Source organism: Hyla sarda, chromosome 2, assembly GCF_029499605.1.
Source record: "Hyla sarda isolate aHylSar1 chromosome 2, aHylSar1.hap1, whole genome shotgun sequence".
NCBI classification, from domain to species: Eukaryota; Metazoa; Chordata; class Amphibia; order Anura; family Hylidae; genus Hyla; species Hyla sarda.
This window is the reverse complement of record NC_079190.1, coordinates 499,527,633-499,554,413: the sequence shown is the minus strand read 5'-3', so window position 1 is coordinate 499,554,413 and position 26,781 is coordinate 499,527,633.

Sequence of the window (26,781 nt, the reverse complement as noted above, 5' to 3'; positions counted from 1 at the left end):
TCAGCTGTTCGGGATGCCGCGATTTCACCGCGGCTATCCCGAACAGCCCACTGAGCTAGCCGGGATGCTTTCGGTTTCACTTTAGACGCGGCGTTCAACTTTGAACGCCGCGTCTAAAGGGTTAATAGCGCGCGGCACAGCGATCAATGCCGCGCGCTATTAGCCACGGGTCCCGGCCGTTGTTAGAGGCCGGGCCCGACCCGCTATGACGCGGGGCCACGCCGTGGCCCCGCGTTATAGATCGGGAGTGGACACATGACGTTCCAGTACGTCATGTGTCCTTAAGGGGTTAAAGGGGTACTCCCATGGAAAAACTTTTTTTTTTTTTTTTTTTAAATCTACTGGTGCCAGAAAGTTAAACAGATTTGTAAATTACATCTATTAAAAAAATCTTAATCCTTCCAGTACTTTTTAGGGGCTGTATACTACAGAGGAAATGGTTTTCTTTTTGGAACACAGAGCTCTCTGCTGACATCACAAGCACAGTGCTCTCTGCTGACACCTCTGTCCATTTTAGGAACTGTCCTGAGCAGTATATGTTTGCTATGGGGATTTTCTCCTACTCTGGACAGTTCCTAAAATGGACAGAGATGTCAGCATAGAGCACTGTGGTCATGATGTCAGCAGAGAGCTCTGTGTTCCAAAAAGAAAAGAATTTCCGCTGTAGTATTCAGCAGCTAATAAGTATTGGAAGATTTTTAATAGAAGTAATTTACTAATTGGTTTAACTTTCTGGCACCAGTCGATTTAAAAAAAAAAAAAAGTTTTCCACGGGAGTACCCATTTAAAGGAGTCCTGCTAAGTTTTAGAGGTTTAATTCACCAACGTTCAGCTACAGACAAAGAAATGATCCGTCTATAATTTTAATGGTTGGTTTAAATGAACAATGAGAGACAAAATGACAACAACAAATTTCAGAAAAATAAATTTCAAATAAGTTATGAAATGATTAGCAATTAACTCTCTTAAATAAGTATTTGATTTCCTATCAATAAGCAAGATTTCTAGCTCACAGATGTCTTTTATACAGATAACGAGCTGAGATTAGGAGCACTCTCTTAAAGGGAACACTCCTAATCTCAGATTGTTACCTGTATAAAGGACACCTGTCCACAGAAGTTATCCATCAGAGGGAGATTGACACTTATTTTGTGTTCCATCTATTTGTGAATAGTTGCACCAACCGTTGTAAACTTCTCCCCGAGATGCTCGGCGATGGTCTTGTGGCCATTCCAGCCTTATGTAATCTACAATATTGTCCCTGACATCCTTGGACATCCCTTTGGTCTTGGCCATGGTGGAGAGTTTGAAATCTGAAGGATAGCTTCTGTGGAAGGTGTATTTTAAACAAGTAACAATCTGAGATTAGGAGTGTTCCCTTTAACCCCTTAAGGACAAAGCCCCTTTTGACCTTAAAGGGGTATTCCAGGATTTTTTTTTTATTTGACTATGCTACAGGGGCTGTAAAGTTAGTGAAGTTCATAATATGGTGTCTGTACCTGTGTGTGATGGTTTTCTCACAATTCTTATTTGATTTTCACCCCAATATTTATTTTTAACAGCATACAAAATGACTGTTGTCTCGGATTTTTCCCAGCTTGCAATGCGGCCGAGACCTGACTCACTAGTCAGCTGATGACAGGGAGCCTGTCTGCTACAATAGGTGAAGGGATCAATCTGCAACTAATGCAACAGCTGTAGGCACCCTGATTAAAAACCACAGGTCTTTTGTTTCAATGGGTGGGGTGGCTGATGTGTGAGAGGGAGGAAAATGGAATGGTGGGATTTGTAGTCAAAAAAGAAAAGTCAAGCAGGAAATACAAGTACACAGAAAGCTAGCCACAGTGTTATGGTAATCTCATGACATAGCCAATTAGCTCCAAGACAAGTGCAGATCCTTCCTAAGCATGTCCATTACTGCCTGCCAGGTACATACTAAAATCACCTTATGGTGGAGAACCCCTTTAAGGACCAGGCCATTTTTTGCAAATCTGACCACTGTCACTTTATGAGATGCTTTTGATGAATTTGAATTCCAAAATTGTTTTTTCGTGACATATTCTACTTTAAGATATTGGTAAATTTTCGTTGATACTTGCATCGTTTCTTGGTGAAAAATTCCCAAATTTCATGAAAATGTTGAAAGTTTTGCATTTTTGTAACTTTGAAACTCTCTGCTTGTAAATGGACACGCCAAAAAATTATATATTGATTCACATATACAATATGTCTACTTTATGTACGCATCATAAAGTTGACATGTTTTCCTTTTTGAAGACATCAGAGGGCTTCAAAGTTTAGCAGCAAACTTTCACAAATATTCAAAATCTGAATTTTTCAGCAACCAGTTCAGTTTTGAAGTGAATTTGAGGGTCTTAATATGTTCGAAATCCCCCCAAATTTACCCCATTAGGAAAACGACACCCCTCAAAGTATTTAAAATGACATTCAGAAAGTTTGTTAACCCTTTAGGTGTTTCACTGGAATTGCAGCATATTGGAAGAGAAAAGTTAAAACCTCCATTTTTACACTAGCATTTAGTTGCCCCGGAGAAAAAGCGCCAAAAAATGTGTGACTCGATTTCTCCTGATTATGGAAATACCCCATATGTGGACGTAAAGTGTTGTGTGGGCCCACAACAGGGCTCAGGAGGGAAGGAGGAACTTTAAGATTTTGCAGAGAGGATTTGGCTGGAATTGAAGTCGGGGGTATGGGGGGGGGGGGGCATGTTGCCTTTACACAGAACAGCGGAAACCCCCCACAAGTGACCCCATTTTGGAAACTATACGCGTCAAGGAATGTAATAAGGGGTGCAGTGAGCATTTAGACCCCTGATAACCTCCATACGTGGCTGGTTGTAGAAATAAATATTAACTTCCTGTCTTAGGTCTGGGAAAAAACAGACCAGCAAGGTTCACAATACACGTTATAAAGTTTGCATAATCATTTAATCTTTTTTTAGGCTTCATTTTAAATATGAATTAGGCCTCACCCTACTGATGTCACAGACAGGTCAACTCATCCTGTAAGGCCGGAAATTCCATAGTGGGAACCCGGCTTTATACATCTTCAGGTGCTGATACTCCCAAAATGATAAGTCGAGCCGTAGTCAAGAAGCTCACAGCAAACTATGGATTTACTGACATCCATGACCTTGGGCCTGCATCTACTCAAGACCCATGGGTCTTAAAATATAGCAACATGGAGATATATTTCCAAAAATAAGGAAGAAAGAGAAATGCGCAGCCCAACTGCTCGTGAACGATAAGCTTGTTTATTGTGAATAGTTCACATGAAGTCACAAAAGACACATGGGATACAAAGTAACACATTTTGGCTGACCAACCGAAACACGTCACTTTGCATCCCATGAGTCTTTTGTGACTCCATGTGAACTATTCACAATAAAGTAGCTTATCGTTTACGAGCAGTTGGGCTTCACATTTCTCTTCCTCGTTCGCATTGTATCTGGTGTGGTCCACACTGGTCCGTGTCGTGGCGGGTGGGATGAACTGAAAATTGCTTTTTTACACTGAGCTAAGACACATAAGGGCTTCACAAGAGTTGGAAAGTGCAACCTTGCCATGTAAAAACATCCATTTTGTTCTTTTTTCTTGTTCTTTGTCACCTCAGTTGGTCCAAAGATCAGCTTTGCCCAGGAAGTCAAACCTTCCATCTTGGTTTTCTGTCTCCAGCGCAAACTTAGGAGAGGCCACTAAATCTTGACTACTACAACACAACAATGACTGGTCTGGAAACTGAGAAGCCAACAATATCTCTGAACAGGTTTGCAGAACACATCCACTGCCCTTTTTTTTTTTTAGATATTATTAGCAACTTCACGGACCCGGGCTTGGGATAGATTGACCCTTTCTTGTTCCTATAGTGCCAGGTTGTTTTCATGACTCCCATTTAGTTTTAAGGGAGAAGAGGAGAACATTCAGGTCAGGCTGATTTCGCAATCCTGGCCACCTATGGCCCCCACAACCAGGTTAGACTCGGACCTGAAGAAAAAAGAAGTTATCCTTTAGAAACCCGTTGTCCTGTTCTATGTCCTTGAACTGTATCTTATGTTACTGTATCATGAAGTACGAATAAATAACAGTTACTACCTACACCTTGACGTATCGTACATTGGCAACTGGGGTAAGGCTATGGGCCGGATTCTGGGGAAGATTTCCTGCCAGGAGTACCCCGAACCTTTCTATCATTAACCAACCAGGCTAAATGGTATAGATCAAGGTTCAGTTTTACCAATAGGTACAGGTCCCTGAGGAGGGACCTTCATCTATCAGACATTAATGGCACATCCTGTTCATAAGTCATAAATGTTTGTAATGGGAATACCCCTTTGAGGGATTTTTACACTGGTGGGTCCCCCACAAGTTTTCCTCTGCAGATTTGAGCTGCGGGGGGTATTCCGTGGCGGTTCTGCCTGTGTGAACGTACCCTTATAAAGTTTTCTCTTTGGTTACTGCATGAACCTCAGAGACCCCTGACTTCTAATACATAGTGGTAGATGTGACTGGCCTTGTTGCATCAGATTTATGGGAACATGTGAATCTTTGTTATTGAAGGTCTCCTTCTACTGTAAGGGTTTATTCACACGGCAGAATTTCCACCTCAAATTAAAGCCGATAGAATTCTATGGGATTCCGCACTCCCGTTCACACTTCGTAAATTTCCGCTTGCGGAATTCCGCAAGCGGAAATTCAGAAGTGTGAATGGGAGTGTGGAATCCCATTGAAGTCTATGGGTTTTAATTTGAGGCGGAAATTCTGCCGTGTGAATAGACCCTAAGGCAGATACTCATTGTCCTATCACAAGCAATGCTCCTTCATTACAGGCCCATTTAACCCTTGTGAACCCATGATCTATACTGATGCCAAGTTCCTCACCCCCAGTGATATTGTCCATAGTAAGTATTTGGTTAAAGTGAATATGTCATAGTGAACATGGTATCTGGTCGGCCATCATCATGTTATGGAACCGGAGTCGTTAGAGCGCGCCCTGGTGGCTTCATCCTACTCTGCTGGCCTCGATTGATAGATCTCTCGCTGTATTCAAGCAGGAAGAGATCAATTGAGCTAGGTTGGTGGGGAGAGAAGAAGCCATGAGGATCACCCCTATGACTCATGGTTTAGACAGCATGATAGTGATGATAGTGTAATGTCCCAGTACAGGACATGGTCCTGCACTACACTTAGGTTCTGTCAGGTTGAGTCCCTCAGTGACCTGGGGGCTCCCCTTCAGTGTCTCCCCTGCTGTTTCTATAATGTTATTTAGCTTACCTTCTGTGTAGTCAGTACATTAATGTATAGTTAGTATAAAGGACCTGTGAGAGGTCTCACGGACCTGTGAATTTGTTACATGTTATGTTATTTTGTCACATAATTTGTTGTCACATGTTCTCCCGGAGAGCTCCAGCTTAACCTATGAACCGCAGCTTGACCAATGGGCCTTAGTCCAGCCCCCCACTATATAAAGGGGTGGCCATTACAATTCAGTCTCTTCTCTTATGATCTTTGCTGAGGAACAGTTAACACCAGAGATCTCAGTGCAAGTGACCAGATACCTGGAAGGCAACAAAGCTACAGTCATTCCAGTAAGTCTAAAGTCTATGTCTGCTGTCACTACAAGTAGTCAAGTCCTGCTTATAGTCAAGTCAAGTCCAATCTCAAGTCAAGTCTATCACAAGTATTATTGGTCCCAGCAAGCTGCGAGGTCTTGTGTGTTCCTGGCCACCTCTCTGGGATTCTGGTCTAGCTATGAAGAAAATACAATCTGTCTGAACTCAGTAAAACCTCCGTTAAACCATAACTGGTTGTGAACTCTCCTTTTACTAACTAGCCATTGGAATAGCGGAGATACTGTTCGTGTGGTTCTGGTACCAAAAACCACTCTGGCGTCACGAACACTAGGGTTTAATAACATCTAATAATACACTGCTACACTCCGTGGTCCCACCATATACCGGTGGTCCACCACAATAGGTTCCAATGAAATATGATATTTAGGTGGATGTGGGACCTATTAAACAGAATTGGACTTGTGGGATTGGATCAATTTATTGTATAGGTTATACTGGTAAGGGGATATAAATAACAAATGGTTTTATACTTTTTATTTTTTTAAATTTATCTTTCTTAAAAATTATAGTGAAAACTTGAGTAATTTTGTAGGTTGTTAAAAATAAATATTGGGGAAAAAATCACATGAGAATTCTCACAAATACAAAGCAAAATCTTCTGTGCGCAAACTAAATTTAAAAGAGTTACTCCGGTGAAAAACAATTTTTTTTTTAAAATCAACTGGTGTCAGAAAGTTAAACAGATTTGTAAATTACTTCTATTTAATCATATTAACACTTCCAGTACTTATCAGCTACTGTATGCTCCAGAGGAATTTCTTTTCTTTTTTAATTTCTTTTCAGTCTGACCACAGTGCTCTCTGCTGACACCTCTGTCCATGTCAGGAACTGTCCAAATCCCCATAGCAAACCTCTACTGCTCTGGACAGTTCCTGAGACAGACAGAGGTGTCAGCAGAGAGCACTGTGGAGAACAAGTATTGTAAGGGTTAAGATTTCCTTTGGAGCATACAGCAGCTTATAAGTACTGGAAGGATTAAGATTTTTAAATAGAAGTCATTTACAAATCTGTTTAACTTTCTGGCACCAGTTGATTTTAAAAAATAGTTTGTCACCGGAATACCCCTTTAAACAGATTTGTAAATTACTATTACTATTTAAAAAAGTCTTAATCCTTACAGTACTGATCAGATGCTGTATGCTCCAAAGGAAGTTCTTTTCTTTTTGGATTTCTTTTCTGTCTGACTACAGTGTTCTCTGCTGGCACCTCTGTCCATGTAAGGAACTGTCCGGAGCAGGAGCAAATCCCCATGGATAGTTCCTGACATGGACAGAGGTGTCAGCAGAGAGCACTGTGGACAGACAGAAAAAAAAAATTATAATAAGAACTTCCTTTGTAGTATACAGCAGCTGGAAGGGTACAAATCTGTTTAAAAGGGGTATTACAGGAAAAAAAACGTTTTAATATATTTTTAAACTGGTTCCAGAAAGTTAAACAGATTTGTAAATTACTTCTGTTAAAAAAATCGAAATCCTTCCAATAATTATCAGCTGCTGAAGTTGAATTGTTCTTTTCTGTCTGGCAACAGTGCTCTCTGCTGACATCTCTGCTCTGAGGTTTGCTATGGGGATTTGCTTCTACTCTGGACAGTTCCAGAGACATGTGTCATCAGAGAGCACTTAGACAGAAAAGAACAACTCAACTTCAGTAGCTCATAAGTACTGAAAGGATTAAGATTTTTTAAATAGCAGTGATTTACTTATCTGTTTAACTTTCTGGAGCCAGTTGATATATATAAAAATAATGTTTTTCCTGGATAACCCCTTTAACTTTCTGGTACCAGTTGATTTAAAAAAAAATATAGTTTTTCACCGGAGTACCCCATTAAAGGAACCTGTCACATTAAAAATGCAAGCAAAGAAACAGCAAGGGATCATTGCATAGCCTTCACCACTGCTGCAGGGAAAAGGAGAATATATATCATAGAGGGAAAATAAGATCCATGTCAGTGAAAAGAAGGCTGAACAAGGATCTCTCTGCAAAATGCTAATCTCTTTGTTGGCCTCTAGTCGAGGTTAGTGCTGCTTGACTATCACCTCATTTATATGGACCAATAAATCAGTTATATTTAACTATATGCTGGCAGCAGTGATTGCATTATGTATGGGCAAAGCTTGTTACATTAGGTATTGATTTGAATGGACACTGTGTAATGCTTCATGCCACCTGTGGTGGCACTGCAGAGAAATCACACACTTACTGCCATTTTCTCTGCAGCTTACAGGTGACTTCTGAAAGTTTCCAGTCTGGAAACTACTTGTGGTCAGGATCTTATCAAAGGACCCTTCTAACATGCAGGGATTTTCCAAAGTGGAGAATACCTTAAATGAGCGCTGTTGTTTAAACCTTACTTCCCTTGATTCTTAAATGGGTACCCTGCCCCTAGACATCTTATCCCCTATCCGAAGAATAGGACATAAGATGTCTGATTGGACCCTCACGATCTCCCAGCTGCACCCTGCGTTCGTTTAGAGCTTCGCGTGCAGCACCGGAAGCTCTTGACGTCCCAGCCACGCCCAGCTCCTGATGTCAAGGCCACGCCCCCTTAATGCAAGTCTCCTATAGACTTGCATTTAGGGGGCGTGACAGTGACATCACGAGTGGGGCAAGGCCATGACATCGCAAGCCTCCGCCCCACATCGCCTGTCATTCGGCATGGAGCAAAGTTCGCTACGTGCACTGGATGTCTGGGGTGCCGCAGCTGAGATCAAGGGATAAGGGGCGGAGTACCCCTTGAACATTTTTGTAAATCATTCAATTTATCAAAAATGACCCCCTTACCCCAGATTGTTTCAGAAGATCCTTAGTCATGGGATACTTTGTATTTGTATGCCATGATTAAGGATCTTGGATAATTCGAAACCTGTCGGCGTTTGCTATATCCTATTATATAACGAATAAAGTTTTCCTGTTTTATTTCACTATTGGCGCTGGATATTACTTCTGTTGGATTTTATTTAAACAATTGGCCTTATTTTTGATGAAACATTTCGTTGCGTATCATCAGGATCTTCTTGTATATGAAGGTTTCCTCACCATCCTGTGACTGTGGGAAATTCCACAATATTACTCACAAGACAAAAATGACACATCTGACTCATGAAGCGTGCTTGTCCCTTAACCCCTTGGGGACCGAGCCCATTATGACCCTAAGGACGGGAGCATTTTTTTCAAATCTGACCTCTATCACTTTATGCATTAATAACTCTGGGATGCTTTTACTTATAAATTTGATTCCGAGATTGTTTTTTCGTGACATATTCTACTTTATGTTAGTGGTAAATTTTCATTGATACTTGCATCATTTCTTGGTGAAATATTCACATTTTGCATTTTGCTAAGTTTTAAGCTCTCTGCTTGTAAGGAAAAGGAACATGTCAAATAAATTACATATTGATTTACATATACAATATGTTTACTTTATGTTTCCATCATAAAGTTGAGATGTTTTTACTTTTTGAAGACATCAGAGGGCTTCAAAGTATAGCAGCAATTTTCTAATTTTTAACGGAAATTTCTAAATCAGAATTTTTCCGGGACCAGTTAAGCTTTGAAGTGAATATGAGGGTCTTTATGTTGGAAATCCCCTATAATGGACCCCGTTATGAAAAATGCCATCCTAAAAGTATTCAAAATGACATCCAAAAGTTTGTTATTAACCCTTTAGGTGTTTCACAGGAATAGCAGCAAAATGGAGGAGAAAAATCTAATTCTCCATTTTTTACACTAACATGTTAGTTAATTTTTACAAGGGACAAAAGGTAAAAAGGCCCCCAAAACCTGTAATTCATTTTCTCTCATGTAAGGAAATACCTCATATGTGGATGTAATGTGCTCTGTAGGTGCACTAGAGGGCTCAGAAGGGAAGGAGAGACAATGGCATTTTGGAGAGTGAATTTTGCCAGCCTAATTCTCTCTCCAAAAGCACTCCTCTTCTGAGCATTGTAGTTCGCCCGCAGAGCACTTTACATCCACATATGGGGTATTTCCATACTCAGAAGAAATTGTGTTACATATTTTGGGGGGCTTTTTTCCTATTACCCTTTGTGAAAATGAAAAATTTGGGGTAAAACCAGCATTTCAGGGAAAGAAAATAATTTTTAATTTTCATGTCCAAATGTAATGAAAATTTGTCAAAGACCTGTGGGTTTTTAAGGCTCATCATACCCCTTGTTATGTTCCTTGAGGGGGGTAGTTTCCAAAATGGGGTCACAAGTGGGTGTTAATTTTATTTTTTTTGCGTTCATGTCGGAACTGCTGTAACTATCAGCCACCTCTCTGCAAATCACCAATTTAGGCCTTAAATGCACATGGCGCTCTCTCACTCCTGAGCCTTGTTGTGCGTCCACAGAGCATTTAACGTCCACATATGGGGTATTTCCGTACTCAGGAGAAATTGCGTTACAAATTTTACCTCTTGTGAAAATGAAGTATGGGACAACACCAGCATGTTAGTGTAAATTTTTTTACACTAACATGCTGGTGTAGAACCCAACTTTTTTCTTTTCCTAAGGGGTAAAAGGAGAACCCCCCCCCCTCTCAAAAAAAATGTTGTAAAGCAATTTCTCCTGAGTACGAAAATACCCCATATGTGGCCCTAAACTGTTGCCTTGAAATACGACAGGGCTCTGAAGTGAGAGAGCGTCATGGACCCGGATACTAGGATGGGGCTTGTCTCCACCAAAACCCTACGGCAGTGTTTCCCAAGGGTGTCTCCAGCTGTTGCAAATCTCCCAGCCTGCCAGGACAGTCAATGGCTGTCCCGCAATACTGGGAGTTGTTGTTTTGAAACAGCTGGAGGCTCTTTTTAGGAAACACTACCGTATGAGACGTTTTTCATTTTTATTGGAGGGGGGATGTGTAAGGGGATGTATATGTAGTGTTTTACTTTTTATTTTGTGTTAGTGTAGTGTAGTGTTTTTAGGGTACATTCACACAGGCGGGGGTTCACAGTGGGTTTTCCGCTGGGAGTTTGAGCTGTGGCGGAAAATTTGTTGCAGCTCAAACTTGTAGAAGAAGACCCACTGTAAACCCGCCTGTGTGAATGTATCCTGTACATCTTCAATTGGGGGGGGGGGGGTGTGCGCCCCAAACCTTCAGCTGTTGCAAAACTACAACTCCCCGAATGCACTGACAGACTGTACATGCTGGAAGTTGTAGTTTTGCAACAGCTGGAGGCACACGGGTTGGAATCGCTGAGTTAGGAAACAGACTTTAACTCAGTCTTTCCCAACCAGTGTGCCTACAGCTGTTGCAAAACTACAACTCCCAGCATGCACTGACAGCCGAAAGGCTTGCTAGGGGTTGTAGTTCTGCAATAACTAGGGAAGAACAGTTTGGAGACTGCTAAGTATTGGTCTCCAAACTGTAGCCCTCCAGATGTTGCAAAACTATAACTCCAAGCATGCCCAGACTGTCCAGGCATGCTGGAAGTTGTAGTTCTGCAACATCTGAATAGCCAGATATTGCAGAACTACACCAGCCAGCATCCCTGACTGTCTGAGCATGCTGGGAATTGTAGTTTTGCAACATCTGGAGGGCTACAGTTTGGAGACCACCATATAGTGGTCTCCAAACTGTGGCCCTCCAGATGTTGCAAAACTACAACTCCCAGCATGCCCAGACAGCCGAAGGAGTTGTAGTTTTGCAACTTTTAGAAGGCCACAGTGAAGATCACTTACCAGGGATCTTCACTGCAAGCTCCGCCACCGCAGTACTTTCCAGCCTGATTCCTTCTGCCGCCGACTGATGTCTCTGCCGCCACCGCTGCTCAGATGCCAGGGCTGCTCCGGTAAGCCGACCATGCTCCCTCCACCCTTCGCTCTACCCGGACTTCAATCGGTGGGTAGAGCGGGGGAAATTAACTTTTACCCCACCCCCCCACACTCCCAACTGCCATTGGTCGGTCAGTCCTGATCAACCAATGGCAGGGGATAGGAGGAGGTGGCACCCCTGCCACCTCGCTCCTATCCTTTAGGATGGTCAGAGCTGTCTCTGAATTATTATTATTTTTTTATTTATTTTGGATTAATATTTGCATAAATATTGACACCGCATTCAAAATCTATAATTACATATCAATGTCCCTGCTATGCAGTAGTGAGACTGTTTTACCGATGGATTTGAATATAGTCTGTAATGGAAAATTGTTGTGTTTGTTATCTTTACATTCCTCAACATTCTCTTCGAACATTGACTGTTGAGAGTCTATTTACACCTATAGTATCCCAGGCATATTTAAAGCGCAAGATTTGAAGCTGTGTTCGGTCATTTAGTTTACATTAAAATCTACAGCATCAAATCTGCACAGGATACTGTACTTGTAAATACACCCTTAACCGCTTGGGGACGGAGCCCATTTTGAGCCTATGGACAAGAGCATTTTTTGCACATCTGACCACTGTCACTTTAAGCATTAATAACTCTGGGATGCTTGTACTTATGATTTTGATTCCGAGACTGTTTTTTCGTGACATATTCTACTTTATGTTAGTGGTAAATTTCCGTTCGATACTTGCATCATTTCTTGGTGAAAAATTCATGAAAAATTTGAAAATTTAGCATTTTTATAATTTGAAGCTCTCTGTTTGTAAGGAAAATAGGCATTCCAAATAAATAATATATTGATTCACATATACAATATGTCTACTTTATGTTTGCATCATAACATTGACATGTTTTTACTTTTGGAAGACACCAGAGGGCTTCAAAGTTGAGCAGCAATTTTCCAATTTTTCAAGTCAATTTAAAAGTTCAGTTAAGTTTTGAAGTGAATTTGTGGGTCCTTATGTTAGAAATACCCCATAATGGACCCCATTATGAAAACTGCACCCCTCGACATATTCAAAATGACATTCAGAAAGTTTTTTAACCCTTTAGGTGTTTCACAGGAATAGCAGTAAAATGGAGGTGAAAATTCAAAATCTTAATTTTTTACACTAACATGTTCTTGTAGACCCATATTTTTTATTTTTACAAGGGGTAAATGGAGAAAAAGCCCCCCCAATATTTGTAACCCAATTTCTCTTGAGTAAGGAAATACCTCATATGTGGATGTAAAGTGATTTGTGGGTGCACTAGAGGGCTCAGAAGAGAAGGAGCGCCATTGGGCTTTCGGAAAGCGAATTTTGCTGAAATGGTTTTTGGGGGGCATGTCACATTTAGGAAGCCCCCATGGTGCCAGAACAGCAAAACACACCCCACATGGCATACTATTTGGAAAACTACACCCCTCAAGGAACATAACAAGGGGTACAGTGAGCCTTAACATGCCATAGGTGTTTGACGACTTTGCGTTGAAGTTGGACGTGAAAATGAAAACATTTATTTTTTTTTACTAAAATTCTGATGTTACCCCAAATTTTTCATTTTCACAAGGGGTAATAGGTGAACATGTCCCCCAAAATGTGAAACCCCATTTCTCTCGAGTAAGGAAATACCTCATATATGGATGTAAAGAGCTCTTCGGATGCACTAGAGGACTCAGAAGGGAAGGAGCGACATTGGGCTTTTGGAAAGAGAATTTTGCTGAAATGGTTTTTGGGGGCATGTCACATTTAGGGAGCCCCTATGGTGCCAGAACAGCGAAAAACACCCTTCATGGCATACTATTTGGTAAACTACGCCCCTCAAGGAACCTAACAAGGGGTACAGCGAGCATTTACACCCCACAGGTGATTGACAGATCTTTGTAACAGTGGGCTGTGCAAATGAAAAATTAAATTTTTCATTTTCACGGACCACTGTTCCAAAAATCTGTCAGTCACCTGTGGGGTGTTACGGCTCACTATACTCCTTGTTATGTTCCATGAGGGGTGTCGTTTCTAAAATGGGGTCACATGTGGGTATTTATTTTTCTGCATTTATGTCAGAACCTCTGTTACCAGCAGCCACCCCTGTGCAAATCACCAGTTCCGGCCTCAAATGTACATAGTGCGCTCTCACTCTTGAGCCTTGTTGTGCGCCCGCAGAACATTTTATGTCCACATATGGGGTATTTCTGTACTCAGGAGAAAGTGTGTTACAAATTTTGGGGGTCTGTTTTGCTTTTTACCTTTTATGAAATGAAAATGGGGCAACACCAACATGTTAGTGTGAAAAACCTTTTCCTTTTCATAAGGGGTAAAAGGAGAAAAAGCACCCCAAAATTTATAGTGCAATTTCTCCTGAGTACGGAGATACCCCATATGTGGCCCTAAACTGTTGCCTTGAAATACGACAGGGCTCCGAAATGAGAGAGCGCCATGCACATTTGAGGACTAAATTAGAGTTTTTCATAGGGGTGTACCCGGATGCAAGCGTTACACTTACCTCCTCCACCAAAAATACTGTATGTCAGTTTTCCACAAACAGGGTGCCTCCAGCTGTTGCAAAACTCCCAACATGCCTGGACATGCCTGGACATGCCTCTCAAACTTGAAGCAGGAAACTTGCTGTAAACCCCCGCCCATGTGAATATACCCTGTACATTCACTTGGGGGGGGGGGGGGGGGGCAAAACTACAAAGATACAAAAACTCCTAGATACAGCAGTGAAGATCAATTTACGGCGATCTTCACTGCTGTATCTGACGCCGCTGCCACCACTTGCTTGCTGCCGATTCTGGTCCCTGGTCCCCGCGCCGTGATCGCAGGTAACCGCCACCGCACCATCACCGCCATCTTTCTCGCGCTCTGCCCCGACATCCAGGGGTGGACAGAGCGGGGGAAAAGAACTTTCACCCCCGCCCTGCGATTCGCCGGTCAGTCCTGACCGGCCAATCGCAGGGGATAGGAGGAGGTGGCACCTCACTCCTATCCTCCCTTCCTATCCTTTGAAATATATATAATATATATTTAATATATTAAAAATATTATTATTTAATTATTGAATAAAGAAACCGGAACAGATATCAAATATATGGGAATTCTGCTCTTTTCAAATGGATTCCTGGTTTTGTATTCAAAAACTGCAGTGATATGCCTGAGTGTGTGAACACAGCCCTAATAATAATAATAATAAAAATAATAATAATTAAAGCTTCTTTTCCCCTGGAAAAAAATTATAAATAAATCAACTGGTGCCAGAAAGTTAAACAGATTTGTAAATTACTTCTATTTAAAAATATTGATCCTTCCAGTACTCATCAACCGCTATATTCTCTACAGGAAGTTCTTTTCTTTTTTGAATTTTCTTTCAGTCTGACCACAGTGCTCTCTGCTGACACCTCTGTCCATTTTAGGAACTGTCCAGAGCAGGATAGGTTTGCTATGGGGATTTGCTTGTACTCTGGACAGTTCCATAAAATGGGCAGAGGTGTCAGCAGAGAGAACTGTGGTCAGACTGAAAGGAAATTCAAAAAAGAAAAGAACTTCCTGTGGAGAATATAGCAGTTGATAAGTACTGGAAGGATCAATATTTTTAAAGGGTACCTCTCATCAAATAAACTTTTGATATATTTTAGATTAATGAATGTTGAATAACTTTCCAATAGCATGTTAATGAAAAATATGCTTCTTTCTATTGTATTTTACCCGATCAGTCCTGTCAGCAAGCATTTCTGACTCATGCTGGAGTCCTAAACACTCAGAGCCGCCAGCCTGCTTTGTTCACAGCCAAACAGGCTGTGAACAAAGCAGGCTGGCAGCTCTGAGTGTTCTCCTTTGTGAACAAAGCAGACTGGCAGCTCGTAGTGTTTAGGACTCCAGCATGAGTCTGAAATGCTTGCTGCCAGGACTGGTAGGGAGACCCCTAGTGGTCATTTCTTCAAAGTGGAAAATTAAATAGAAAGAAGCATATTTTTTTAATAACATGCAATTGTGAAGTTATTCTGCATACATTAATCTATAATATATCAAAAGTTTTTTTTGATGAGAGGTACCCTTTAAATAGAAGTAATTTACAAATCTGTATTAAGCTGTTTTATTGATTTATTTATTGATTGATTTAGTGATGATTATATTTGATTTAGTGATGATTATATTTGCATTGCACATATTGCTCTTGTTATACAACAAGGCAGTGTTTCCCAATCTGGGTGCCTCCAGCTGTTGCAAAACTACAACTCCTAGCATGCCCGGACAGCCGTTGGCTGTCCGGGCATGCTGAGAGTTGTAGTTTTGCAACAGCTGGAGGCACCCTGGTTGGGAAACACTGCAGTAAGAGATAGTAGGAGGAAAAATCCATCTCTCTACTGCCACCTATTGGCCATATGTTTCAGATATCTGTCAATCGCTCACTCTCACTATCCCAGTATTACACATGCTTATCCAAGAATAGAGAGAGGGGAGAAAGCAGCTGCCATACAGCTCTGACAGTGACTTATCTCCTTGAAATCCAACATGTCTGACCCATCTCTTCCTCAACATCCTCTGTTAGTGAATAGTCAGGTGCCAGTTTTCACAGTAATTTGCACTATTGTGGTAAAATATCACCATTTTTTGCACAATGCTAGAAAAAAAAAATACAAAGCCAGTTGCTCCAACTGCACAAACCCACAAGGGAGATGTGTAATTACTATAGATACTGTTCCCATAGAGATTGTAGTAGCAGCATACAGATAGAGCTGAAGGGAGGGGTATAACTACTATATTGCCTGATCCCATAGAGATAACAGCAGTATACAGATAGAGCTAAAGGGGAGGGCTATAACTATTATATATCCTGATCACATAGAGATAGGGCAGCAGTATATGGAAAGAGCTAGAGGGAGGTGTATAACTATTATGTATCCTGATCACAGAGATAGCAGCAACAGTATACAGAGAGTGCTGGGGTGGGAGGTGTATAACTACTATATATCCTGATCCCATAGAGATAGCAGCAACAGTATACAGAGAGAGATGGAGGGGGAGGGATATAACAACTATATAGCCTGATCCCATAGAGATAGCAGCAGTATACAGATAGAGCTAAAGGGGAAGGCTATAACTATTATATATCCTGATCACATAGAGATAGCAGCAGTATACTGATAGAGCTAAAGGGGAAGGGTATAACTATTATATATCCTGATCCCATAGAGATAGCAGCAACAGTATACAGAGAGAGATGGAGGGGGAGGGATATAACAATTGTATATCCTGATCCCATAGAGATAGCAGCAGTATACTGATAGAGCTAAAGGGGAAGCGTATAACCTTTATATATCCTGATCACATAGAGATAGCAGCAGTATACTGATAGAGCTAAAGGGGAAGGGTATAACTATTATATATCCTGATCACATAGAGATAGCAGCAGTATACAGATAGAGCTAGATGGGATGTGTATAACTACTATAAATCCTGATCCAATAGAGATAGCAGAAACAGTATACAGATGGAGCTGGGGGGGGGGGAGAGATGTACAACTACTATATATCCAGATTCCATAGCAATAGTAGCAGTTTACAGATAGAGCTTGAAAGGAGAGGTATAGTTACTATATATTCTGATCCCATAGAGATAGTAGCAGTATACAGATAGAACTGGAGGGGAGGTATATAACTACTATATATTCCGATTCCATAGAGATAGCGGCAGCAGTGAAAATAGAGCTGGAGGGGTCTGGGAACTAGCAGGAGGGGATCCAATAGGTGATGATGTCTTCCTGTAGCTCACAGGAAGTCAGCTGACCCAGGATTGACCACTTCCTCTGACACACATTAGGCCAGTCAGACTGGTGATCACATGACTAAGTTACAGCAATAAAACGTACAGATGCAGCTGTGATGAAATAAAACAAATGGCATTGATATGATATGGGCCAAAAACAAACAAATCTGAATTGTTCCTTTTAGGAGGAGGGCTAATTTGCATAATGTTTTACCCAGAAAGCATTGCAAGGTCTATAAGCTGGGGGTCTCCACAATTAGAAAAGCTACTATAAGAGCCTGTTATAGAGAGGGGATTTTGTGGAAACACTACAGAGCATGTAGCTACATGCACTCAAGATGTGGTCAACTACTAGAAAAGGTATTGAAAGAGCTTTATTGATCATTCAGCCGTCATTACAAGTGATACAATGAATTACAATCTCACAAAGCATGACAGTACAGTATACAGCAAAGGCTTTCTAAGCTATACACTATACCACATGCTACACCAACATTCCGCTCCATCACTCGATATCGAAGAAACTAAGTCGAAAAACTACAACACATTATAGTCTGTGATCGGCACTGCCAAGAAGAGTGACGCTCTGTGTATATGGAGAGTCTGCAGAGGCTTCGGGCTCGGCACCATTTCTAGTTTCCTGTTTTGCTTTTATAGAAAATTATTAGTGTAATGAATCAGTGGTGACATTATACCAGGCATGACGGGTCACGCCAGCAGAACGCCCTGGCACTACGCACCAGCTGTCATATATCAGGAGCTCTCAGAAGGAAACAATATAAGATTGTATGAGATGAGAACTGAGGTTCTGCAGATGTTCCTGATAATAGACTAGGATAATATAATTAATCATTTTCTTTCTGTCTGACCACAGTGCTCTCTGCTGACAACTCTGTCGATTTTAGGAACTGTTCAGAGTCGGATCAAATCCCCATAGAAAACCTCTTCTGCTCCAGACAGTTCCTGACATGGACAGAGGTGTCAGCAGAGAGCACTGTGGTCAGACTGAAAGGAAATTAAAAAAGATATGAACTTCCTGTGGAGCATACAGCAGCTGATAAATACTGGAAGGATTAAGATGTTTAAATAGAAGCAATTTACTAATCTGTTTGACTTTATGGCATCCGTTGATTAAAAAAAAAGTTTTCCAGTGGAGTACCCCTATAAGTCCAATTCCCATATAGTACCACGGTAGAGTATCACATTTGTCCTTATTGGGCCTTGCAATAGTTTCCATTTCTCAAACCCAGGGGGACCCAGAAAGTACAATGGTCCGATGGTTTCAATCGTCTGATTTCCGGATAATACAGTATGTCTGGCCTATAGCATTCCTTCAATATTGTTTCCCTAGGGATTTCATTGGTAGAGACCTGAATATATGATGTGGGTATACAACGCCATATCTACCTCAGTGGTGGTCATCTAACCTACAGGGTCCGTACATAGCTGAAGAAGTTGCATATTTAATGGCCGCCCTCTTCAAACCCAAACACCAGATTGGCTAGAGTACATAAGTTTTTGTGAGACCTTAGAAAGTTCATACAGATGTTACCCTGGTTGTCTCCCTACCCAGGTTAGCACTACAATACCCCGGACTGTGTCATCATGTACTGTATATTTGTATTTATTTTTACTCCCCGTCTGACTTATTTGCTCTTTATCCTCCCCTATTTCATATATGCAGCCACTTTCTAGCTTCCGTATTCTTGCGAAATATAGAATAGTTTACATGATCCCTGCTGACGGTGTGACCATTCTGGTCAGGGCCGGCGTTAGGGTTGGCAATCCGGGCAATTGCGGGCTGCTCAGTGGCAGAACTAGGGGGGTGGGGGGGGGGATCCGCCACTGAGCAGCCCGCAGGGGCCTCCGTCACATTCGGGACATCTTTGGGTCCCGAAAGATCTTTTCGGGACACAAGGATGTCCCGGTTACCTTTCTGCGGCCCTGCGTTAACTTTAAAAATGAAGAGGCCGCCGGGAGGTAGTGCACGCAGGAACGTCACTGACATCCCGTGCATGCACCCATAGGATCGGAGGAGCGGAGCATCGGAGCATCTAGGAGGAGAACGCTCGCGCGCATGGTAGGTTACCTGCACGTCATCTTTGGTGCTCCGACCACCGCTCCTCTGGTCCCAGGACCTACTGCTATGGCCTACAGGCCATAGCAGTAGATTGTGACCCCTGACCGGAGGAGCGGTGGTCGGAGCAATGAAGGGGAGCAGTACACAGACATACAGCCTCCGACCATACACTGTGTATGGCTTAAGGCTGTATGTCTGTGGGGAACTGTACTGCACCTAATGTGGGGAACTATACTGCACCTAATGTGGGAAACTATACTGCACCTAATGTGGGGAACTGTACTGCACCTAATGTGGGGGAACTATACTGCACCTTATGTGGGGAACTATACTGCACCTAATGTGGGGGAACTATATTGCACCTTATGTGGGGAACTATACTGCACTTAATGTGGGGGAACTATACTGCACCTAATGTGGGGGAGCTATACTGCACCTAATGTGGGGGAGCTATACTGCACCCAATATGGGGGAACTATACTGCACCCAATGTGGGGGAACTATACTGCACGTAATGTGGGAAACTATACTGCACCTAATGTGGAGGAACTATACTGCACCTAATGTGGGGGAACTAAACTGCCAATCTAATGTGAGGGGACCTATACTGCCAACCTAATGTGGGGGAACTACAACCTAATGTTCGGGAACTATGGGGGAACCATACAAAAATATAAAATTGTACTATTCTGATCCCTATAACTCTTATTTTTCTATATACTGTATGGGGATGTGTGAGGGTCAATTATTTGTGCTGTGATTTGTAGTTTTCATCAGCACCATTTTTTTTTTTTTATGGAACTTTTCAATTTCTTTTTAGATAATTTTTTTATGGTAATTGAAGTGATTAAAATGTGCAAATCTGGTTAGTGCACTATGATGACTTTTGGGGCCCCACTTTTGATTTTGCCCAGGGCCAAGCTAAGCCTAAAGTGGCTGAATGGCACAGCCTGGAGGTGGCATCAGGAGTCCTGAAAGTGACTCTAATGCAAGGAATTTCTGAAACTTGGGAGCTGCACCTTGATTATGTTTTGCAGTATCCATGGCAACACAATGAGAGAGCCTGGAGGTGGTAGCATCAGCATGAGGAGACCATAGAGCAGCACAATTAGAGAGCCTGGAGGTGGCAGCATCAGCATGAGAAGACCACATGGCGACACAATGACAGTGCCTGGAGGTGGTAGCATCAGCATGAGGAGACCATATGGTGGCACAATGACAGAGCGTGGAGGCGGTAGCATCAGCATGAGGAGACAATAGAGCAGCAGAATGAGAGAGCCTGGAGGTGGCAGCATCAGCATGATTAGACCAAAGAGCAGCACAAATAGAGAGCATAAGGAGACCATATGGTGGCACAATGACAGAGCGTGGAGGTGGTAGCATTAGCATGAGGAGACCATATAGCAGCAGAATGAGAGAGCCTGGAGGTGGCAGCATCAGCATGAGGGGACCATATGGCGGCACAATAACAGATCCTGGAGGTTGTAGCATTAGCATAAGGAGACCATACAGCAGCACAATGACAGAGCCTGGAGGTGATAGCATTAGCATGAGGAGACCATAGAGCAGCACAATGAAAGCCTGGAGGTGGCAGCAGCAAGAGGGCCATACCAACTGAGGGTTGAGTCTGAGGAACCCACCGACTGTTCACTGGGTGTGTCAGATGTCAATTGGGTTGAAGTGGATGACCGAGTGAACCTCATTTGGGATGAAGTGGATGACCGAGTGATCCGATCAGTCACGGCTGCTGGGTTGCTGGTTGTGACATGACTGCTAGCTGACACTGGGAGCTCAGACCTCTCGCTGCGATGCCGGCTGCCACACACCTCTACTCTGCTGCGACCTCTGCCTGCGCCTGATGAATTTAGGCCTCAGCCTAGTGCACTTCCTGGCACTACTCTGACTGACATACTTGTTGTGTATATGAGGGGAGTACAATATGCTTCACTACACTTAAAACAATATTTGTCTAGAAGAGCAACAGGTTTGTACTATTGGCTGTTTTTTCACAGTCCTTAGGCCCTTGACAGATTAGCAAGTACAAAATAGTACACCACTTAGATGTAGGTATGTTGTATGCACTTATGAGGGCAGAAAAATGTGCTACAGTACAGTTAAAAAGTATCAGCCGGTGAGTACTTTTGCCTGGACTTTTGCCTTACTTAGAAGTAAATGGTATGCACTGATGAGGGCTGAAAAATGCGCTACAGTATACTTAATAAACGTATTGGAGTAAAACTCCAGCCGGTGATTACTTTTGGCTGTCCTTTCACAGTATGTAGGCCCTTGACAGATTAACACCGGTTATTAGTGGTGTACCCCAAGGTTCAGTACTGGGACCGCTATTGTTTAATTTATTTATCAATGATATAGAGGATGGTATTAACAGCTCTGTTTCTATCTTTGCAGATGACACCAAGCTTTGTAGCACAGTACAGTCTATAGAGGATGTGTATAAGTTACAAGATGACTTGGATAGACTAAGTGTCTGGGCATCCACTCGGCAAATGAGGTTCAATGTGGATAAATGTAAAGTTATGCATCTGGGTACTAATAACCTGCATGCATCGTATGTCTTAGGGGGGATTAAAATGGCAGAGTCACTGGTAGAGAAGGATCTGGGTGTACTTGTAGATCACAGACTACAGAATAGCATGCAATGTCAGGCTGCTGCTTCCAAAGCCGGCAGGATATTGTCATGTATCAAAAGAGGCATGGACTCAAGGCACAGGGACATAATACTCCCCCTTTATAAATCATTGGTACGGCCTTACCTGGAATATGCTGTTCAGTTTTGGGCACGTGTCCATAAAAGGGACACTGCGGAGTTGGAAAGGGTGCAGAGACGCGCGACTAAACTAATATGGGGCATGGAACATCTTAGCTATGAGGAGCGATTAAAGGAGTTACAATTGTTTAGTCTTGAGAAGTGAAATAAAACCAGTGCTGCCTAAAGGGGGGCTCTAACTATGTGCTGCCTAATATGGGGGAATCTATGTGCTGCCTAAAGGGGGGATCTAACTATGTGCTGCCTAATATGTGGGAATCTATGTGCTGCCTAAAGGGGGGCTCTATGTGCTGCCTAAAGGGGCTCTATGTGCTGCCTAAAGGGGGGCTCTAACTATGTGCTGCCTAATATGGGGGAATCTATGTGCTGCCTAAAAGGGGGATCTAACTATGTGATGCCTAAAGGGGGGATTTAACTATGTGCTGCCTAAAGGGGGGATCTCACTATGTGCTGCCTAATATGGGGGAATCTATGTGCTGCTTAAAGGGGGGATCTAACTATGTGATGTCTAAAGGGGGGCTCTATGTGCTGCCTAAAGGGGGCTAAAGCACGTTATTCCAAATAATTTAGGAATAATAGGTGATTTATGCCTTTTATGGATTAAAACCAGACTCTGCATCAACTATGTAATTTTCCATGGGAGTTTTGCCATGGATCCCCCTCCGGCACGCCACAGTGCAGGTATTAGTCCCCTTGAAACAACTTTTAAATCACTATTGTGGCCAGAAAGAGTCCCTGTGGGTTTTAAAATTCGCTTGCCCATTGAAGTCAGTGGCGGTTCGCCTGGTTCGCCGGTTCGCGACATCACTAATTAACAGGTACAATATGGTACACTGCTTAGATGTAGGTATGTGGTATGCACTTATGAGGGCAGAAAAATGCGCTACAGTACGCTTAATAAACGTATTGGAGTAAAACACCAGCTGATGATTACTTTTATCTGTCCTTTCACAGTATGTAGGCTCTTGACAGATTAACAGTTTACAAAATAGTGCACTACTTAGATGTACGTATGTGGTATGCACTTATGAGGGCAGAAAAATGTGCTACAGTATGCTTAAAAAAAACACATTTTTGCACAACACGAGCAGTACACAACAGTGCATCAGCACAAAAAAGCTGTGTACTAAACACAAAATTTCACTCTGTCAAAGACTATTAGGAATGGACTTCTGGGTATTATACCGGCTACAGACTAGTATAACCAGCAGATGATTTGTTGTGGAACAAAGATACAGAATTGAGCTGAAAAAGTATTCCTGCCTCCTCTGCTAAGGTTTATGAAGTTGAGGCAGCTTGTTGAAATGTATCAGGGAACACACAGCTATGTGCCCCTTTCTGTAATACTATGCTGAAGAAAGTGACTGGGAGGTTAATGCCTGCAGTAAAAATCATTTTCAGTGAAAAAAAACACTGCTCTCTGCTTGAATGAGCTTTACTGTGTAACACACGCAGAGGGATGTCCGTCCTATCTATCTGCAGTGTAATGAATGATATGACGAGCCGCAAAATGGCTGCCGATTATATAGGGCTGTGACATCACAGGGGTGACTGGCTGCTGATAGGCTGCATCCTGTATGTGATTCAGGGTCATCCCGCCTACTTCCCTTCCCGCCTTGCCTTCTCAGCATTCCTTGCCCCATGTACTGACATGTGGATCCGCCATTTTAGATGCCCTGGAGCCTGGACCGCAGTAAATGGAGTATAATGAAGCGATTCTCGTGATAGAATTGCGGCGATATTCGCATTCGTTGCAAATCGAAAATTTCATGAAATTCGTTACTAATTCGGGTTTGTCAGCTCCGATTCGCTCATCTCTAATATATATTGTTGCTGTATATATATATATATATATATATATATATATATATATATATATATATAATAACATTTATTTTTATTTTTTCATTATTTTATTTTTCTTTCTTTCTCTATTGAGTCCTATTCGGAGACCCTAACCAGACTGAAGATGTCCAAACCAGTGCCAGTATAGCTCTCTGGATCCAACTCAGGTTGTGGACTATCACAATGTACTATATACTGTGATTCGGCCATCACTAGGACATTGTGGGGTGAATATGACAGCAATGAGGTTTGTGGTAGAAAGGGACCTTGGTACTGATTTGCTTTCCCTATCTGCCAGGATTCTGTCAAATTTTCTATCTACAGCCACCACTAGGAGGTGCTCACTGCAGACAGATTTATACATCTCCCATTCAGTTCCATGCTAACGGTATAAATATAACAGTACATGAAACAGTTATCTCCCCTTTCCTTGAATTTAGTTCAAGATCCTGATTTCACATCATCATTTTTTTAGCCATTTATTTTTTTCTAAGCCATAATGAAAGGTAAGGAAGAATCTGTATGTTTTGATACTAAGTAGAATAGTCACCATATGGCAGTATTTGTTATGGTATTGTTTGGTCAATGTAGTTAGGGAACATTAGAAATTATCTATTTATATGTTGGAATTTCAGACTGGGAATAAAACAGAAAGGATTATATACTGTACATACATGTGGTGTCCCAGAGCAGGGTGATCTGTTGCTACCCTGTTTGGGTGGCTTCAGTCACCAAGGTTACTGCTATAACTTAAAGGGGTACTCCGACAAAAAACATCTTATCCCCTATCCAAAGGTCTGCAGCAGCGGCTACATCACATCACGCCCCCCTCCATTAATGTCTATAGGAGGGGGAATGGCGGCTAGTACGTAGCTGTCACGCCTCCTCCCATAGACATGAATGGAGGGGGCGCAGTGGCTGTTGTGGCCAATCATCCGGCATAGAGCGGAGTTTGCAAAAGCATTTTCTAATGGGCCTGATTGCAAAGAAAGAGAAGTTGCAATTATTCCTCCGGACATGGCCTATCTAGTCAGTGTCACTCACTATGGGGATTCCCGTCCTGGATATGCTTCAAGAAAGTGGTGTCTCAGATAATCGAAAGTAATGTAAGTATAGGAAGGGACCCTCGCACACCTTCGTGAAGACCCCTGATAGCTTGCTCAAATAAATTAAACATTTAAGTTAGTGCAGAGTTCCCAGGTGCAGTGGAGAACAAGCTGTTGCAAAACTACAACTCCCAGCATGCCCAGAAAGCCTTTGGCTTTCTGGGCATCCTGGGAGTTGTAGTTTTGCAACAGCTGGCAGCTCCTAGTTGGGAAGCACTGCTTTCTGTAATGTTTTATTTCAGCTCCCAAGCCAATGGCATAAGATGCCATTGAGAAGCAGAGACTCCTATTGTTGACAAGAGTCCGTGCTCCACTATGTAGTTTCTGAAATAGGAGTTTTCCACCTCAAGCAGCAAATGGCTCATAGAAATTCAAAGCTGATATTAAACTTATCTTAAAGGAGTATTCCCGTGAAAAACTTTTTTTTTTTTTTTTAAATCAACCGGTGCCAGAAATTTAAACAGATTTGTAAATGAGGCTGGGTTCACACTACGTTTCTAAAGAAAACCGTATGGCAAAAAACAGATGGAACAGTATGGAAAAAAGTAAACCGTATGCGTTTTTAAACAGTATACTGTTTTTAAAAATGCATACAGTTCCGTCAGTTTTTATAAAAAAAAAAAAACATACGTTTTTGAAAATTTGGTCCATTTTTAATGGGAGGGGTCTTGGGTGGGGACTTTAGGATTCAAATGCGCATGTGCAAAGTAAAACGTGTATGTTTTTCCCGTATGGAACCGTATACATGTGCGTTTCCCATTGATGTCCATGTTAAAAAAAAACGTATGCGGTTGCAGTACGGTTTTTAAACTGAAGACAAAATCGTGGTCAACCACGGTTTTGACTCCGGTTTAAAAACCGTACTGCAACCGCATACGTTTTTTTTTAACATGGACATCAATGGGAAACGCACATGTATACGGTTCCATACGGGAAAAACGTACACGTTTTACTTTGCACATGCGCATTTGAATCCTTAAGTCCCCACCCAAGACCCCTCCCATTAAAAATGGACAAAATTTTCAAAAACGTATGTTTTTTTTTTTTATAAAAACTGACGGAACTGTATGTACTTTTAAAAACAGTATACTGTTTAAAAACGCATACGGTTTACTTTTTTCCATACTATTCCATCCGTTTTTTTAGAAAAACGGATGGACAACAGTATGGCAAAAACGTGATGTGAACCCTGCCTTACTTCTATTAAAAAATCTTAATCCTTCCAGTACTTTTTAGGGGCTACGGAGGAAGTCCATCTACTGTTCAGAGCAGGAGAAAATCCCCATAGCAAATATATGCTGCTCTGCACAGTTCCTAAAGTGGACAGCCGATGTCAGCAGAGAGCACTGTGCTAGTGACAGAAAAGAAATCCAAAAATTAAAGCATTTCCTCTGTAGTATACAGCCCCTAAAAGTACTGGAAGGATTACGATTTTTTTAATAGAAGTAATTTACAAATCTGTTTTACTTTCTGGCACCAGTTGATTTATATAAAAAAAAAGTTTTCCACGGGAGTACCCCTTTAACCCCTTCCCGACCTATGACATACCTGTACGTCATGGGTGGCAAGGTGTTCCCGACCCATGACATACAGGTACGTCATGGATATTACTGCCGCTACTCGCGGCATCCCGCAGCGCCCGGAAAGATGGTGGCTATCACTGATAGCCAGCCATCTTACCATGCGACCACGGGGGGTTTCGTCCCCCACCCCCCCCAGCGATCGCTGCTATCACCTGG